Consider the following 19,110-nt stretch of genomic DNA (forward strand, 5'->3'; position numbering starts at 1 on the left):
TGTACCTCTCTTAGGATGGTTATCACCTTTTAGTTTGCATTATGATTATTTGAGTACACATCTTTTCTCCCCTCCGGGAGGCATTAAGCTCCCTGATACCTGGCATTTGCTTGATTCACTTCTGTGTCCTTAATGTCATCTAACCACGTATTAGTAGGTCCTCAATGTATATTTGTGTTTTTTAAATATTTTTTATTAACATATAATGTATTATTTGTTTCAGGGGCTCAATGTATATTTGTTAAAGCAATTAAATCCCTTTTGGATTTGGGATGCCTTGTTGCCAAAGGAAGCATATAGAAACCAGCTACAGCAACACGCCAGTGGGCTTGGAGGATTCTTTGAAGCTTGGCTATCCTGCCTCTCGCTTCACATTTCCCTGGCTCTAGGCCTGCACTGTCCAAGAGAACTATCTGGAATGATGGAAATGTTTAATATCTGCGTTGTCCAAAATGCTACCACCAGCCACATATGGCCATTGAGCATCTGAATGTGGTGAGACTGAAGAACTGAACACTTAAATTTATTTAATCATAATGAATTTATATTTGAATAGGTATGCATGACTAGTGTCTACCATGTGGGACAGTGCAGTTCTAGACTGTCTTGGCAACCCATTTGGATGAATCTACTTGTCTTATCCCTGTGAACTGGATTGCATGATTGCCTTCTTAGTGAGAAATGCACTGGTGTCCTCCAGGCTCCCAAGCTTCAAGATTCCACACTTGATGTCCTTCCTTCCCCTTCCATGCCAGGAGAGAGATGAAACTCATAAAGCTTCTCCCGGTGATAAGGAAAAATCTGTGTCCTAAGATGCCTGACTGAGCCAGCGAAAGAATCCCAGTCCTTGCCCCAGAACTCTTCGGGTTCTTCTCCCTGCCCTGCTTCCCGCACGCACCAAAAGTGCCAAGTGTGCAGAAGTAGAAGTGTATAAATTGCCCCCTTTGTTTGTGCTCAGGGCTCAGACCTTTGGAGATCACTCTCCTCTGAGCCCACCAGCATTAAATAAACCTCCTATCCTCCAAGATCTCGGGTGCCGCTTGGTTCTTTCATTGGGCGATCTAGTCCAGGTTCTGTAACATTTGGTTCCCTGACTGGGAAACCCAACCACACTGGCCCATTGTTGCCACCAGTTTGGGGGCAATGGCAGGGCAGTGGCGGAACAAGAGATCATAAAGGAGAAGGCATGCCCTGCATAAGTTTTGGCAATCTCCTGCCCCGGACGCCTCAGGCCAGCCCCGCTCTGCTGTTCCTGCCGGACTCGAGGAGACTCAGCAGGTGGGGACCTGGTCCCGATGTCAGATTCCGGTAAGGCCTGGGGACCCAGGACCCAGACAGGCCCACCCCCATTAGGGTGGAAGGGGAGCCTGATCACCTCCCAGAGACCTCTTAGAAGTCTCACAGGTAGGGATTCCCAGGGAGGGAATGTAATAACTTCTGGAGTGTGAATGTGTGAGTGAATGTGCAGCCCGACCTGGCTTGCTCAAGCGGACTGATTCTGTGACTCCATGGGCGGGCACCCTTAAGGTCCCCAGAAGCCTACGGAGTCTGAGTGGGCCCGTCTGCGATTCCGTGGTGAACGCATACAGTCTATGACGGCATTGAAATAGTTTCCGATCGTAAGTCACAACGCTAAGACCGCTATGGCTAAGCCTCATCTAAGCTCCTTTGGGACACGGCCAGACAGGCATCTGATTGGTCTCCTCACCTCAGGAGGCACCCTCCCTTTGTCTGTCTCTGCACCACTGCACACGGGGACATCACCATAGGGTCAGAGCAGAGTAAACCTATGGTTCTAGAGACCATGATCAAAAATTTCAAGAAGGGGTTTTTGGGAGACTATGGAGTCAGGATGAACCCCGGCAAGTTGAGAGCCCTATGTGAATTGGAATGGCCCACCTTTGATATCGGGTGGCCTTCATAAGGGACATTGGATGTCCCAACGATTGGTCGAGTATGGCGAGTTGTAACAGGAGAACCAGGACAACTTGACCAATTTCTGTACATTGACTCCTGGCTAGGAATTGCTCAGACCCTTCCCCCTGGGTGCGATGTGCTTGCAGTAGGCAGGGAGAGGCCAGGGTCCTAATCACCTCATCTAAGCCACCTAAAGAAAATCAGCAAAAGCCCCAATCTCCACAAATCCTAGCCGGAGATCCCGAGGATGAACCAACCCTGCCCCTACCGTATGTACCCCCAAGACCGTCTACACCTGGCCCTTCAGCTCCAGATACTCCACCACCATCAGTTTCACTGGCATCCCCAGGCCCAGAGGATCCACTTTCTCCAGGACCAGCAGCCAGGCTGCACCCCAGGCCGGGTGTAGGCACCCTCCAAATGCTGGTACAAGAGATGCAGGAACCCAAGAGGCACGATAAAGATGGGACGGTCCAACCCGGCCGTTCCATGATATATTATCAGCCTTTCTCCTACTCAACTGGAAACATAACACCCCATCCTACTCTGAGAAACCACACGCTATGGTAGACCTCATAGAATCCCTCTTCCAGACTCATCGGCCAACCTGGGAAGACTGCCAACAGTTACTCCACACCCTGTTTAACACAGAGGAAAGGAGGAGAATAATGAAAGGTACACGGCAGTACCCGGAAGAGCGCACACCAGCGGGAGTCATTGACCCTGCTGCCTGGGCTAATACGGCCGCACCCAAAGAGCACCCAGCATAGGACTTCACCACAACCGAGGGACAGGCCCATATCTGCCAGTACCAGGAGGCCCTCCTCCAGGGAATCCGGGCAGGAGTTAAGAAACCCATGAACATGACTAACGTATCCTCGGTCACTCAACAACCAGGGGAGTCCCCCGGGGACTAATACGAAAGACTATGTGAAGGTTACAGGATATATACTCCATTTGACCCCAAGGCACAGGAAAGCCAACAGATGGTAAACACCTCCTTTGTGGCTCAAGCTGCCCACCCAGACATCAGAAAAAACTTCAGAAACTAAAGGGTTTTGTTGGGATGGACATCACCCAACTAAGAGATTGCCAATAAGGTCTACATGAACAGGGAGGTCTCAGCCAAACGGGAAGCCGACAAAAAGATGAAAAAGAAAGTCAGCCTCCTTGCCACTGCCCTGAAAGAAAAGGACAACACAAAATGGGGGAGACCCCAACCACCAAATGGGGGAAAGCCCAGAACCCCCTTGGCAAGGGATCAATGTGCCTACTGTAAAGAGAAAGGGCATTGGAAAAACAAATGTCCCAACCGGGGAAAGGCTCAAAAGCCCAGCCACTACAAGGAAGAACCCTGAGACGAGGACCTCATAGGCCTTGTGGGAATGGACTCAGACTGAGGGGGACCAGGCTCTTTCCTCCTTGGCCCCTATGAGCCCACGGTCAGAATGAAGGTAGGGGGCCGACCAGTGACTTTTATCGTTGATACCATGCACTCTGTTGTCACCTCCCCAGTGGCACCTCTCAGCAAAAGGACTGCGACCATCCCCGGGGCCACCGGGACATGGGTGATAGAACAGCCCTTTTGCCAGGCTGCCAGTGTGAACTTGGGGGCCACAAGGTCTGACATGAATTCCTATATCTGCCCGATTGCTCCATCCCTCTCCTGGGCCGAGACATACTCTCCAAGCTTAGGGCTTAGATAACCTTTGAGCCCACTGGACACACTAGCCTCTGATTGAACCCAAGGCAAAAGGAGACAGGGTCTCTAATACTAGCAATTACCATGCCAAAGGAAGAAGAATGAAAGCTATTCTGTGCCCGGGCCCAACCGAGCAACCTGCCGGAGTTCAGACTCGCCTTCCCTTCAGTATGGGCTGAAAACAACCCACCTGGACTAGCCGGGAATCGGGCCCCTATCATTGTTGAACTGAACCCAGGAGCCCAACCTCAGAGGCAAAGGCAATAGCCCCTTCCACAAGAAGCTAAGATCAGCATCCAGGAACATCTGACCAAACTCAAAGAAGCAGGTATTCTAGTCGAGTGCCAGTCAGCTTAGAATACCATGTTCCTGCCAGTCAAGAATCCAGGAGGGGGATACCAACCAGTTCAAGACCTGTGGGCCATCAACAAGGTGACCATCTCTCTGCACTCAGTGGTCCCGAATCCATACACTCGCCTCGGCCAAATCCCAGGGTTGGCCAGATGGTTCACTTAACTAGATTTGAAGGATGCCTTCTTCTGCCTCCGCTTAGCTCCCCAGAGCCAGCCACTGTTTGCCTTTGAATGGTCTGAACCTGATACAGGGCGCCAGATGCAACTGGCTTGGATATGCCTCCCACAGGGGTTTAAAAACTCACCAACTCTCTTTGGGGAAGTGCTGGCCGCGGACCTCACCAGCTTCCCAAGAGAGGTCACACGATGCACCCTCCACCAGTATGTGGATGACCTCCTCCTCGCCAGTGACACACAAGAAGACTGCACAAAAGGCACAAAGGCCCTCCTACAGCTCCTGTGAGACTCGGGATAATGAGCCTCTTGGAAGAAGGGACAAATCTGCCAACAACAGGTCCGATACCTCGGTTTCCTCCTCACCCAAGGGAAAAGAGAACTAGGGCCGGGGAGGAAAAGGGTCATCATCTCCCTGCCACAGCCCCAGATGAAAAGGGGCCTACGAGAATTCCTGGGAGCTGAAGAATTCTGCCACATCTGGATCCCTGGGTTCTTAGCAATAGCAAGACCCCTCTATGATCTCTTAGGGGGACCAGATCGAGAACCCCCTACCTAGACTGAGGAAGCAGAAGCCGCTTTCACAGATATAAATACCGCCCTGGGGAGGGCTCCAACTCTGGGCTTACCAGATGTAGAAAAACCCTTCAATCTCTTTGTGCATGAAAAGGAAAAAGTAGCGCTCGGGGTACTCACCCAGACTGTTAGACCCTGGCAACGGCCAGTTGCTTACCTGTCAAAGAAGCTGGACCCCATGGCAGCAGGATGGCCACCATGCCTCAGGGCGCTGGCAGCCACAGTCCTACTCATCAAGGAGGTGGACAAACTTACCCTGGGGCAAGAACTTAATGTCAAGGTCGCTCATGCAGTTGTGTCCCTCATGAACGCACAGGGACACCACTTCCTTCCCAACTCTTGGCTAGCACAATACCAAGGTCTCCTCTGTGAAAACCTGCAAGTCACCCTCGAAACAGTAAGGACATTAAATCCAGCTAACTTTCTCCCCATGGAAGAGGGGGAACCAGACCATAACTGCTCCGAGGTGACTGATGAAGTCTACGCAAGCTGTCCAGATCTGTGGGATCAAGCCATAAAGAATCCAGAGCTCACACTGTTCAGCAATGGCAGCAGTTACCTACGAGAGGGTGCCCAGAAAGTGGGTTATGCGGTAACCACAACCACTGAAGTCCTAGAAGCTAAGGCATTACCAGCTGGATGGTCAGCTCAACAGGCTGAATTATATGCCTTAGTCCGAGCCCTCACCCTTGGTGAAGGCAAGCGAGTCAACATCTACACAGACTCTCGGAATGCCTTTGCTACTGTACACATACATGGAGACATCTACAAGGAAAGGGGCCTCCTAACCGCAGCAGGAAAAGCTATCAAGAACAAAGAAGGGGACACCTGGGTGGCTCAGTTGGTTAAGCGACTGCCTTCGGCTCAGGTCATGATCCTGGAGTCCCGGGATCGAGTCCCGCATCGGGCTCCCTGCTCAGCAGGGAGTCTGCTTCTCCCTCTGACCCTCCCCCCTCTCACGTGCTCTCTCTCTCTCATTCTCTCTCTCAAATAAATAAAATCTTTAAAAAAAAAGAACAAAGAAGGGATACTGAGACACCTTGAAGCTGTCTGGCTTCCAAAGGAAGTAGCAATCCAGCACTGTAAGGGACACCAGAAAGGAGACGACCCCATAGTGCGGGGAAATCATCTGTCAGTTGAGGCAGCCAAGACCGCAGCCAGTGAGGACATGGACAGAGCCCCTTCCCTCACCATGGCCCTAACACCCCCGGAAGAAATCCCTCCACCCAGTTGCACTGAAAAGGAAAAGGAATGGGCCATGGCTGAGGGAGCCACCCTGACTGAAAAGGGATGGTGGATGATGCCAGATGGGCGTGTCTTCGTTCCAACAGCAACTGGAGGGCATCAGTCAAGGAATATCCCCAACTCACTCATCTGGGAAAAACAGCATTAGAGGCCCTTCTCAATAAGCACTACAACATCAGTCAGCTGCCAGCACTATGCCGAGCAACAAGTGAATGATGCATAACATGTGCTAAAAATAATGCTTGGTCTGCAACACGGCTCCCGCCAGGTGTCCAGAAGATGGGAGCAACCCCCTTCAAAGATCTAGAGGTAGACTTCACAGATGTGCAGCCAAGCAGGGGGTTCAGATATCTCCTAGTAATAGTATGCACATACTCTGGGTGGGTTGAAGCCTTCCCAACTAAGACAGAGCAAAGCCGGGAAGTAGCTAAAGTCCTCTTGCGGGAGATTGTGCCCCAGTTCGGTCTGCCATTAACAATCCATAGTGACAATGGACCCTCATTTGTGGCAGACATTGTACAAGTCTTGACCAAATCTCTCAACATCACCTGGAGACTCCACACTGCTTACCAGCCCCAAAGTTCAGGAAAGTAGAGCAAATGAATCGCACCCTCAAGGGAACCTTAGCAAAGTTTTATCAGGATACTAACCTCCCATGGCCGGATCTGCTACCCCCCAGCTCTCCTGCATGCTTGCTGTACGCCTGGGACATCAGGTTTCTCCCCATTCGAATTAATATATGGACGACCTCCCCCGTGCTTGGGAAGCCTTCCAGGAAACTTGCATCAGGTTGGAGATAAAGGGATAAAGGAGCAGCTTCAGGCCCTGGGGGCCACCCTAAATAAAATTATGAAAGTATACCATTGAGAGGGCTTCAATCTCCTTAGGGTCTCAGGTACACTCCTTCCAGACAGGGGACTCAGTTGGGGTCAAAGATTGGAAGAAAGACCCCCTCAAACCAAAGTGGACAGGGCCCCACACTGTTGTTCCAACTGCCTCTACTGCCCTCAAGGTCTCAGGTGTCACCCCGTGGGTCCACCACTCCAGAGTGAAGAAAGCTCATCATTCGGAAGAGGAGCCGCACCAGTGGAGAGTCCAGCCAGACTTCACGAACCCACTCTGGCTTCACCTTCGACGAGACCCCACTGACTGATGGACACCTGTTCACCATGGTCCCTGGCTCTCATCAGCATGACTTCCCTCATCTTGGGAGTTGGACTCTACACTGTTGCTCCTTCTGACTGGACATCCCCCCGAGGCTTACTATTGTCATTGCTTATTGGTTGTCCCTAGGGTGTATTACTGCACTTATTTGTCCACGGGTTTTATCTGCTGACAGGTTAGCCACAGTGGCTCCCTTTACCTAAGGTCATAGACTCAACTTTTACTGGCCCTCTGCTGTCTGCTCCTGAGTGCATTTCACCATGGTTTTCCTGGCTCTTGTCAGTCCCGGTCTTCTGCTGCCCGGTGTGCTGTTCCTCCTCACTGCCTCTAGCTTGCCCGGCCAGGCAAGGGGAGCAAACTCTCACATCACCGTTACTGGCAAATGGCATTTCCATCTTATCCCCCTCAATTCCGCACCAGTGCCCCCATTGACTTCTTCCACCTGGGATGGACACACAGCAAAGGTTAACCTCCATTTTGATGGATGCCAGCTTCTTGACACCTCCTGGGAACCTCATAGATGGTGTTCCTACCATGGCCCTCACTCAGGTTACTGGCTGGTAGATATCTACATCTGTGGGGGCCCTACTCCTCAACAGGCAAACACCTGCCCTCAGTTCTGCTCACAAGCCTGGGGATGTGAGTCATGGGTGGCGACTTGGCTGGGAATGGAACGATGGTCCACCAGGTGGTGGCCCCTCAAACAGCACAGTGACATCCAGATTTCCTTGGCACACAACGCCACCCCATCCTCTTGCTCTAACAATCACTGTATAGCGCTCACCCTCTCAGTCTTAGAACCCAATGTCATATCATGGGCTATAGGAGTCATTCTCCTGTTGGGCCAGTATCACCCTATGGGAACCGACCCCATGGCCAAATTTATGATTAAGTCCATGTTCACTCCAAGCCTTACAATCCACCCCCAGAGTGAGAGAGAAAATAACTCGCCCTGGTGCCTCCCTGGGTCCCCCATCCACATGCAGCAAGCATCTATAGCGCAACTGTTAGGTATGATTAATGTCTCCACCAAGTGCTTAACCACTCAAATCCACCCCTAGTGTGTGACTGCTGGATCTGTATGAAGCCTGGTTCCATCCAATACCTAGGTGTCATCCTCAACCAATCTACTGTGTCACCTCCCACCTTGGCACCAGGGACCTCAGATTATCCCTTTCTGGCTCTGGTACCGCTGTATGGCAACTCTTCCTCTCCCATCATGGGCCACAGTCGGGTCTGTGCGCTTAACAACACTTTTCTGGCTTGTGATCAAGGTGTATACATCTGCATCACCCCTCGCAATCAATCATGCACACCTGTCAGTCTCTTACCCGATCTTTCAGTCCTCCCGGGAGCGATGCCCCACTCATATGGAGACCTCCTAGCCGCCCTCGATGCTCCCCCACGGCCATCCCTCTTATCGTGAGCCTGCTGGCCGCATCAGGTGTTGCCCTTGGCGCCACTGGCTTCGGGATGTCTCAGGTTCAGTACCAGGGGTTAACTCAACAACGCACGGTGGATTTTTCCACCCTCACTCAGTCGGCCCTGGCCCTGCAGCGCCAACTCGATTCACTGGCCTCAGTGATCCTCCAAAACAGGCGCGGACTCGACTTGCTCATGGCCGCACAAGGGGGGCTCTGCCTCTTCTTGTAGGAGGAATGTTGTTTCTAAGCTAATGAGTCCAGGGTGGTCCAAGAAACTCTGACCCAATTATAGGAATGAGTACCTCACTGGTGGGAAACACTCCAGTGGACAACTTGGGATACTCTCTCACAGTGGTTCCCTTGGTTCGCCCCCCAAGTCGGCCCCCTCCTATCACTTCTCCTCATAGTGACATTTGGTCCTTGTATTCCTTTTTTTTTTTTTCCTGGCTCCAAAGATCTTTTACTGAGACCTATTTAAAGCATTTCAGTCCTTAATTCAAATAAACTTCAATTCAGCTGAATGGCTGATCTAGGTAAAGGCTTCATGGTGACAAAAATATGCCCCACCTACAAAGACCTCAAAATAAGTTCCTAGTGAGAGTGTGAATGTACTCAGGGTCTCTGTCCCATCTTCTTCAGGGTTCAGTTGAGCTCCTCAAATTTGTGAATCTGCTGGATAAAGAAATCCCCATAGCTCCTGGAGACCTTGGTGTCTGTGATGTGGATCATGTCCTTATCAATGTAGAAGTCAACCTCAGAGGCTGACTGAAATTCACCATCAAGGGCAGAGATGCCACTGGTCCACACCAGGTTCTTCATCTTGTGCTTGAAGACAAGGAGTTTGTATTCTTAATGCCCTTACTAGGTTTATCACCAATGTACTCAAATTGCTAAAATCAGACTCCAGTTACTCCTTACTATCGCCCCTTAGAAGATGAAAATGATGCCCTCTAAACTAGGTGTTTAAAGGGGCATCAAAGGGGGAAATGATAAGGAAAATCTGTGTCCTAAGATGGCTGACTGAGCCAGCGAGAGAGTTCCAGTCCTTGCCCCAGGGCTCTTCCGGGTTCTTCTCCCTGCTCTGCTTCCAGCGCCCACCAATCCAGGTTCTTCTCCCTGCCCCACTTCACACACGCACCAAAAGTGCCAAGTGTGCAGAAGTAGAAGTGTATGAATTGCCCCCTTTGTTTGTGCTTGGGGCTCAGACCTTTGGAGATCACTCTCCTCTGAGCCCACTGGCATTAAATAAACCTCCTATCCTCCAAGACCTCTGAGTGCCGCTTGGTTCTTCCGTCAGGTGATCTAGTCCAGGTTCCGTAACACTGGGATGCCTGGGTGGCTCAGTGGGTTAAGCGTCTGCCTTCGGCTTAGGTCACAATCCCAGCGTCCTGGAATTGAGTCCTGTATCAGGCTCCTTGCTCAGCGAGGCGGGGCGCGGGGCGACCTGCTTCTCCCTCTGCCTGCCACTCCCCCTGCTTGTGCTCTCTCTCTGACAAATAAATAAATAAAATCTTAAAAAAAAAATAAAGCTTTTCCTGAGGACTCCAGTCTTCCCTGACCATCCTTGCCTCTGATCCTGACTTTGTCTGCAATGCAGAGATATAATACTTACTGCCATTTTGGATCTTAGTAGTTCCTAAATAAATTACAAACTTCGTTCAGGCAAGGACCACCCATTCCGTATCTTCCGGATCTTCTCTGGTACCTATCATGGAGTCAGTTATATTGTAAATGTTCTATAAATATTGATCAATTGATTGATTGAAGGTAGAGAAAAAGAATCTAGTATGAGCAAGAAAAAAGAGTTTCTGAGATATAGAAAAGTCAGTGTGCCCTATCTTAGGATTTACTTGGCACCCTAAAAATTAAAGGTCTTCTAGAAATTATTTTTCCTGGGGCACCTGGGTGGTTCACCTGGTTAAGCGGCCAACTCGTGATTTTGGCTCAGGTCATGATCTCAGGGTCCTGGGATTGAGCACCATGTCAGGCTCCACACTCAGCGGGGATTGCTTGAGGATTCTCTCTCTCTCTCCCTCTGCCCCTCCCCCTGCTTGCCTGCTCTCTCTCTCTCTAAAATAATCTTAAAAAAATTATCTCTTATTTACCATATATATATATATATTTTGCAAACACCCTTTAGAATTATTTTTCCAGTCATCTAAGGAACTCAATCCAAAACCTTTCTTGGGTGGATGGGCGATGGGTGAAGTAGGCGATGGGGATTAAAGAGTGCACCTGCCCTAATGAGTACCAGGTGATGTTTGGAAGTGATGAATCACTATAGTGTACACCTGATACTGATATTACATGGTATATTAACCAATTGGAATTTAAATAAAACTTTCAGAAAAAAACCCCACCTTTCTCTGAGTACCTATGTGACAAAAACTGTTATTGATTTTGAATGTATTCCTTTCTAATAGGGTTTTCCATCAAAGGACCTTTCTAACCACACGTATGAGCTTCATTTTAGAGAGTTTACTGACACACTGAGGGTTTGCCAGATGCCCCAAACAGCACATTTGGTGGAACCAGGATTAGCATGTGTCTGTCTGTTTATTTATTTATTTTTTAAAGATTTTATTTTAAGATTTTATTTATTTATTTGAGAGACAGAGAGTGAGAGAGCACGAGATGGGGGAGGGTCAGAGGGAGAAGCAGACTCCCTGCTGAGCAGGGAGCTGGATGTGGGACTCGATCCTGGGACTCTGGGATCATGACTGAGCCGAAGGCAGTCACTTAACCAACTGCACCACCCAGGCACCCCAAAAATGTTATTTATTTATTTGTCAGAGAGAGAGAGCACAAGCAGGGAGAGCGACAGGCAGAGGGAGAAGCAGACTTCCACTGAGCAGGGAGCCGGATGCAGGACTCGATTCCAGGACCCGGGGATCATGACCTGAGCTGAAGGAAGATGCTTCACTGACTGAGCCACCCAGGCATCTCTGTCCTTTAAAACCTCCCCTGGAAGGTAAGCTCTTGAACACATACAATATTTTCCTTCTTTAGTGATGAGGAAATTGAGTGAAAGGCCCTACGTCTCTGAAAGTACTTTGGGTCACCTTTCCCTTATCCTTAAGCACCCAAATTACATGTTAGCCAAACTGCGCTCCTGGAGGAATCTAACTTATGGCAAAGTTCCTGCTGACCACACCCTGGGTGAGACCGCCATGGGCTGGGAAGACCCAAGGCTTTAGTCCTCGCTCCCGCAGAGCCATGCAGCCGGTCTGCCTGATTCCAACCACTAGCTCACAGTGCCCAAAATATGAAAATAAAGTAAGGAGCCAGAAGGGAGTTGTTCTTGTGGGACAAGAATGTCAACTGGCACCGGCTCATCACATTTTTCCAGCTATTTTGACATGTGTTACATAAGGGAGCTGATTCCAAGACAAAACAAAAAACGAAAGCCTTCTGACTACGGAAGTGCAAACAGAGTAAATTAGATCTGACTTTTCCCTTTAACTTTTTATTTACATAGGATGGGTTTGTTTAAGCAATTGTTTTCTATGTCCACGAAGCCACAAATGCCACAAATCTAGTGTGATAGTCCCCCTTACTATCTGTTGCTCATTTTTATTTCTGCAAACTGCCATAGGTTTCAAATATGTTTTCAATTTGCTGAAAATACTTACGAATCACATGCACACATGCATATGTACAATAAATCACTTTTATAGGACCAATCAAATCTGGCATTCTTTTATAGCTCACAGTGGTTCAGAGTTTCAAGGCTGTGGCCTTCTTTTGAGCTTCAACTTGATGTTCACAAAATAGATGGGTCAAAGGTAAAAGTTCTGTTTACAGGTTTTTGACCAGACACATCTAGATTTAGTTCAGAATGACACAGACTTCTGGCTCATCCCCATTTCTATCAGGGCTAAGGAAGAAAATGCAGCCGGTGTAGAAATAACAAAGGTGACACTGTTGGTGGTGTGCTTATGGTATAAAAGCACCATGAAAATGCTCATGAGTCTCAAATGAGACTTGCATTTCTGATCTCTCTCCTGAACTCTAGGGTCGTACATATCATTTCCACATGAGTGCCTGATGGTCTTAAACACAACGTGTCTGAAAAAGAACTCTCGGTTCTCCACCCCTGAAGCTTGCTACCCCCGACCCCTTCAGCCCCATTTCACTTCATGACATCATTACTCGCCCGGTTGGTCATTCTCAGAGTTTTGACAATGTACACAGTCTGTAAACACCCGCACAATTAAGACGTGGAATTGTTCCGTTATCCTCAAATATGCCCCTGGGCTTTGTAGTAGTTGTCTTTCCTCCTGCCTCCAGCCCTAGAAACCACTCATCCATTTGCTGTCTCTCTGGTCTTTTCTAGAATGTTATATAAACAGAATTGTACAGTTTTTGTTTTCTTTCTGGTTTCATCACTTATCATCATGTATTTGAGATTCATTCATGTTGGAGTGTGTTTCAATAGCTCATTCCTTCTAACTGCTGAGTAGTATTCCATGGTATGGAATACCGTATTCCGTGGAGTAGTATTCCGTGGTATGGAGTACCATATTCCGTGGCACCACAGCGGGTCTATCCATTCACCCACTGAAGGGCGTTTAGGTTGTTTCCAGTTTTTGGTGACAATAAATAGAACTGTTAGGAACATTGACTTAGGTGCTTTTGAGTGAACATAAATTTTCATTTCTCTTTGGGTAAATAGGAGTGGCACTGCTAAGTTGTATGGTAAGTATATTTTTAACCTTATAAGAAACTGCCAAACTGTTTTCTGGAGTGGCTGTACCATTTTACATTCCCCTTGGCAGTGTCTAAGGGATCCGGTTTCTTTTATTTTTCAAATAAAAATAAAGTGTGTAATGATACCTGTTGTGGTTTTAACTTGCATTTCCTTAATTGCTAATGATGTCAAACATCTTTTTGTGTGTTTATTTGTCCTTCATATACCTGCTTTAGTGAAGAATCCAAGTCCTTTGCTATTTTCCAGTTGGATTGTTTGTTTTCTGACCGTTGAGTTTAAAAGGATTTTGTTAATAGTATGGCTAGAAGTCTTCTTCTTCTTCTTCTTCTTCTTCTTCTTCTTCTTCTTCTTCTTCTTCTTTTTGATATGTGGTTTGCAAATATTCTCTCCCAGTCTATGCCTTGCCTTTTAAAAAATATTTTATTTTTTAGAACAGTTTTTGGTTCATAGCAACATTGAGCATAAAGTACACAAATTTCCCATAGTCCCCTGCACTCACACATATACACAGCCTCCCCCACCAGAGTGGGACCCTTGTCATAAGTGACAAACCTACACTGACACATCATTATCACCCAAAATCCATAGTTGATTGACATTAGGGTTCACTCCTGGTGTTGTACATTCTGTGAGTTTTGACAAATATATAATGACATGTATCCACCATTATATTATCACACGGAGTAGTTTTACTGTCCTAGAAGCCCTCTGTGCCTCTCCCCCACCCCTGGCCGCCACTGATCTTCCACTGTCTTTGCCTTTTCCAGATGTCACAGAGTTGGAATCATACCCATGTAGCCATTTCAGATTGGCTTCTTTCACTTAATAATGTGCATTTCAGGTTCCTCTGTGTCTTTTCATGGCTTCATTTCTTTTTAGCACTAAACGATAGCCCATTGTCTGGATGGACCACTGTTTATTTATCCATTTACCCACAGAAGGACATCTTGGTTGCTTCCAAGTTTTGACAATTAAATTTGCTCTAGGTTTATAATAGCACTTTCCTTGTCAGAGGTTTGCAGGTTGGCAGGGCTGTCGGTCAAGGTCCTCTCCCCCAAAAATGGACAGGGGTTGTTGGCATGTGACCAAAGCAAGGCTGATTGGATGCAAAGCAGAAGTTTTTCATTTTAATGAAGTCCAGCTTATTAATTCTTTGGTGCTGTATGTAAAAAGTCATTGCCATATCCAAGGTCATCTAAGTTTTCTCCTGTATTATCTTCCAGGAATTTTATAGTTTTGTGCTTTTGTTTTAGGTCTGTGATCCATTTTGAGTTAATTTTTGTGAAGAGTGTGAGATTTGTGTCTAGACTTGTTATTTTGCATGTAGATGTATAATTGTTTCAGAACCATTTGCTGGAAAGACTATTCTCCATTGTATTTTGCTTGGTCCTTTGTCAAACATATATATCTGGGCCTTCTGTTCTATGGATCTATTTGTCTATTTTCTTGTCAATACCACACTGTCTGGATTACTGAAGCACTATAGTAAATGTTGAAGTTGGGTAGTGTCTGTCCTTCAGCTTTGTTCTTCTCCTTCAAAATGATGTCAGCCATTCCTGGTATTTTTCCCTCCATATAAATTTTAGAGTCTGTTTGTTGATATCCACAAAGTAGCTTGCTTAGATTTTGGTTGGGATTATACTGAATTTATTTTATTTTATTTTTTTATTTTTAAAAATATTTTATTTATTTATTTGACAGAGAGAGAGACAGCGAGAGAGGGAACACAAGCAGGGGGAGTGGGAGAGGGAGAAGCAGGCTTCCCACTGAGCAGGGACCCCGATGCAGAGCTCGATCCCAGGACCCTGAGATCATGACCTAAGCCAAAGGCAGAGGCTTAACAACTGAGCCACCCAGGAGCCCCAGGATTATACTGAATTTAAAGAGGAAGTTGGGAAGAATTGATCTCTTGAGTTTTCCAATCCATGAACATGGAATATCTCTTCACTTATTTAGTTCTTTGATATCCTTTGTTGGAATTTTGTAGTTTTCCTTATATATATATATCTTGTCCATATTTTGTTAGATCTATACCAAAGTATTTTGTTTGTTGGGGTGCTAAAGTAAAGGGTATTGTGTTTTTAATTTTGAATTCCACTTGGTCATGGCTAGTATATAGGAAAGTGACCAAGTTTGCATGTCAACCTTATATCCTGCAAACTTGCTATAGCACTTATTAGTTCCAGTTTTTTGGTTGATTTTTTTGGATTTTCTACATCAAGCAATCATGTCATCTGCAAACAAAGATAGTTTTATGTCTTCCTTTCCAGTGGGTTCACATTTTATTTCCTTTTCTTGTCTTAATACAATAGTGAGGACTTCTAGTATGATGTTGAAAGGGAATAGTGAGAGGGGACATTTTTGCCTGGCTCTTGATCTTAATAGAAAAGCTTTGAACTTTTCACCCTAAGTATGGTGCTATCTGTAGGTTGTTTGTAGATATTCCTCATCAAGTTGAGGAAGTTCCCCTCCATTCTTAACTTACTGAGAGTGTTTATTATGAATGGGTATTGGATTTTGTCAAATGCTTTTTTGAGCATCTACGGATATGATCATGGGAATTTTCTTCTTTAGCCTATTGATGTGATGGATTACATTAATTGATTGTCAGATGTTGAACCAGTTTTGCATACTTAGGATAAATCCCACTTGATCATGGTGTATAATGCTTTTTATGCATTGTTGAATTCTATTTGCTAATATTTTGTTGAGGATTTTTACATCTATGTTCATGAGAGATATTGGTCTGTAGTTTTCTTTTGTGATGTCTTTGTCTGGTTTTGGTATTTAAAAAATGCTAGCCTCAGAAAATGAGTTAGAAAGTATTACCTCTACTTATATCTTCTGAAAGAGATTGTAGAGAATTAGCACAATTTCTTCCTTAAATGTTTGGTAGAATTCACCAGTAAGTCCATCTGGGCCTGGTGCTTTCTATTTTAGAAAGTTATTAAATATTGATTCAAATTCTTTAAAAGGTCTATTCAGATGTTTGTTTCTTCTTGTGTGAGTTTTGGTGGATGGCACCCTTTAGGGAATTGGACCATTTCATCTAGATTGTAAAATTGGTGAGCATAGAGTTGTTCATAGTATTCCTTCATTATCTTTTTAAGAGATCTGCTTATGTTAGATTTAATTTACTCTTCTTTTTCTAGCTTCTTCAAGGTGGAAGCTTAGATTGTGATTTTAGATCTTTCTCTTTTTCTAATATATGCATGCAATGCTACAAATTTCCCTCTAAGAACTGCTTTCTATTGAGAGATCCTCAAGTTCAGAGATTCCCCCCTCAGCTGTGTCCTGTCTACTAGTAAGTCTATCAAAGGCATTTTTCCTTTCTGTTACTCTGGTTTTCTTTAATTTCTGGCATTTCTTTTTGGTCCTTTCTTAGAATTTGCATATCTCTGCTTACTTTGCACAGCCACCTTTGCATACTGTCTACTTAATCAATTAGATCCCTAGCATGTTTCATCCTAGTTGCTTTAAATACTGACTGCATAATTCCAACATCCCTTCTATATCTGAGTCTAGTTCTGATGCTTGCTCTGTCTCTTCCAACTATGTTTTCTGCCTTATATTATGTCTTGTAATTTTTTTCTTGATAGGTGGACCTGATGTACTTGGGTTAAAGGAAGTGCTGTAAATAGGCTTTTAGTGATATGGTGGTAAAGTGTGGGGGAGCAAAGCATCCTATAGTCCTGTGATTAGATCTTAGGCTTAGTGAGCCTGTGCCTCTGCACTGGGAACTTCACAGTGCTTGTCAGTTTTGTTCCCCACTTAGGTGGGACAGGATGGCTAGAGGTGGGTATTTCCCCTGCCCCAGGTCAGTTAGGCTCTGGAAAAAAAAAACCCAGCAGGATATACTCTAGTTAAATAGTGAGCAGGGAGCCTGCTTCTCCCTCTCTTCCCCTTCTCCCTCTCTCCCCTGCTCATGCTCTATCTCTAGCTATCTCTCTCTCTCTCAAATAAATAAATAAAATCTTTTAAGAAATAAATAGTTTCTCCTGAGGATGGACTTTGTTAAGGATGGAGTGCTCTGGTGTATTTAAAAATGGTTCCTTTCCCCCTCCTCCGGCTAGAAGCACAAGGAGCTTTCCCCCTTCAATACTCACTATCAGCACCTGATTGAGCTCTTGGAGGCAAAACTCATAAAAATGTGGGGGTCTCCCTCTGACTGGGTCACCCTGAAGTTTTTACCTCCAAACTTGTTCACATTGAGTCTCCAGTACTTTGTCAATTACGGTTCTGGTTCCCATGGAGGTTCTTGTCTACAGGCTTCCACTCAGATAAGCTGTGATGCTCTGCATTCACCTGTCACTCCAATTTCTGTGGGCAGTGGTTTGTCTTGTGACCTCACTTCTCTTATGAATCTGTTAAAAAACAAATTTTAGCTGAGAAATTTAAAGATCTGACTGTCTTTATTCAACAATTCATGAGTCGGGCATCCCACCCAGCAAGTAGAAAGAATCTCCAAGGAGCTGTACAAATGGAACGCTTTTTTTTTTTAGGCAGAAGGGGGTTGGATTAGGAAGTTGATAGCAGATTATTTTAGGTAAGCTCACCACCTTCACTTAGGGGAAGGCAGGGGGTCTCATTATGCAGATGACCTCACTAGTGCCACCAGAAAGCTCCAGACAGGTTTGAGATTCTACTCCATGGAGATGCTGAAAGTGCAGTTAGGATAGGTATTAAGTCTTGGTGGGGCTTAGCACAAGTGACTCCATTTTGGGCCTGTTGTTTCTTTTTAACAGATCTAAGAACAGCGGTTGATTTTTTAGTTTGATCAGCTCTCTACTTGTTGTTAGGATGGAATTTCCAAGCTTCTTACATATTGGATGGGTTGTGCCCTTTTAATCCTCTACACAGTGTTTCTCAGAGATCAGAAATTATTAATTTTAATGAAGTCCATATCTTCTTTTATGGATCAAATTTTTGTGTGCTATAGCTAAGAAATCTATGCCCCACTCAAGATCACAAAGATTTTCATCTGCTTTCTTCTAGCAGAGTCGTGTTTTTAAGGTGTAAGTCAGATCACACTACTCCCTTGCTTAAAACTCTCTGAGAATTTTCCCTCATATTTAGAATAAAAACCTAAACTCCTTTTCCTGATCTACAAAGCCCTGCACAGTCTTGCCTTAGGCTTCTTCTTTGACCTCTGCCTTCTACACCTTTCTCCCTTATTCACTCCACTCCAGCCACATTTTCTCCCTCCTTGGAGCCCTTGTACTTGCTATCACCTCTGTCTGGATAACTCCCCTTGTAATAGGGGCCCAATGGTGCAAGAACACCTGCCTCTGGGGATCCTGAATAGAAGAGGTTTGGCAATTGGCTCCTGATAAAATCCAAAGGCAGAAAGACGAGAGTAATGGTGAAACAAGAAAGGAGTTTATTTCAGGGAGGCCAACACCGGGAAGATAGCAGACTAGTGTCTCAAAGACAGTTTCCAAAGTGCTGAAGATACTTCTAGGTTTATATAAGGAAAGTGTGGGACAAAGGTCAGTGGGTCCATTCAGGTGAGCAGCAAAGATCAGGTTAATCATTGTCTTGGGGTCAGTCCCAAGAGGTCTTGCCAGCTCGGGGCAGCCCCAATTGCTGGAGGGGGTAGTTTCTGTTCCCATGGGGGGATGTTTGCCTGCAGGGTCTTTTGCCCAAGTTAAGAGATAAGCTGGAAAGAGGAATTTAATCAATTAGAAGGTACAGACTGAGGTCAAAATGGAGGTGGCTGATGTCCTCTTTCACCCTCTTAGATCTTCACATGGCTCACTTCTCAATGCTTAGGGCTCTGCTCAAATACCACCCCCTTGGGGAGGCTCCCTTCCACCAGTCTGTCTAAAATAAGACCCGTCTTTC

Source organism: Zalophus californianus, chromosome 10 (assembly GCF_009762305.2).
Source record: "Zalophus californianus isolate mZalCal1 chromosome 10, mZalCal1.pri.v2, whole genome shotgun sequence".
Classification (NCBI taxonomy): Eukaryota; Metazoa; Chordata; class Mammalia; order Carnivora; family Otariidae; genus Zalophus; species Zalophus californianus.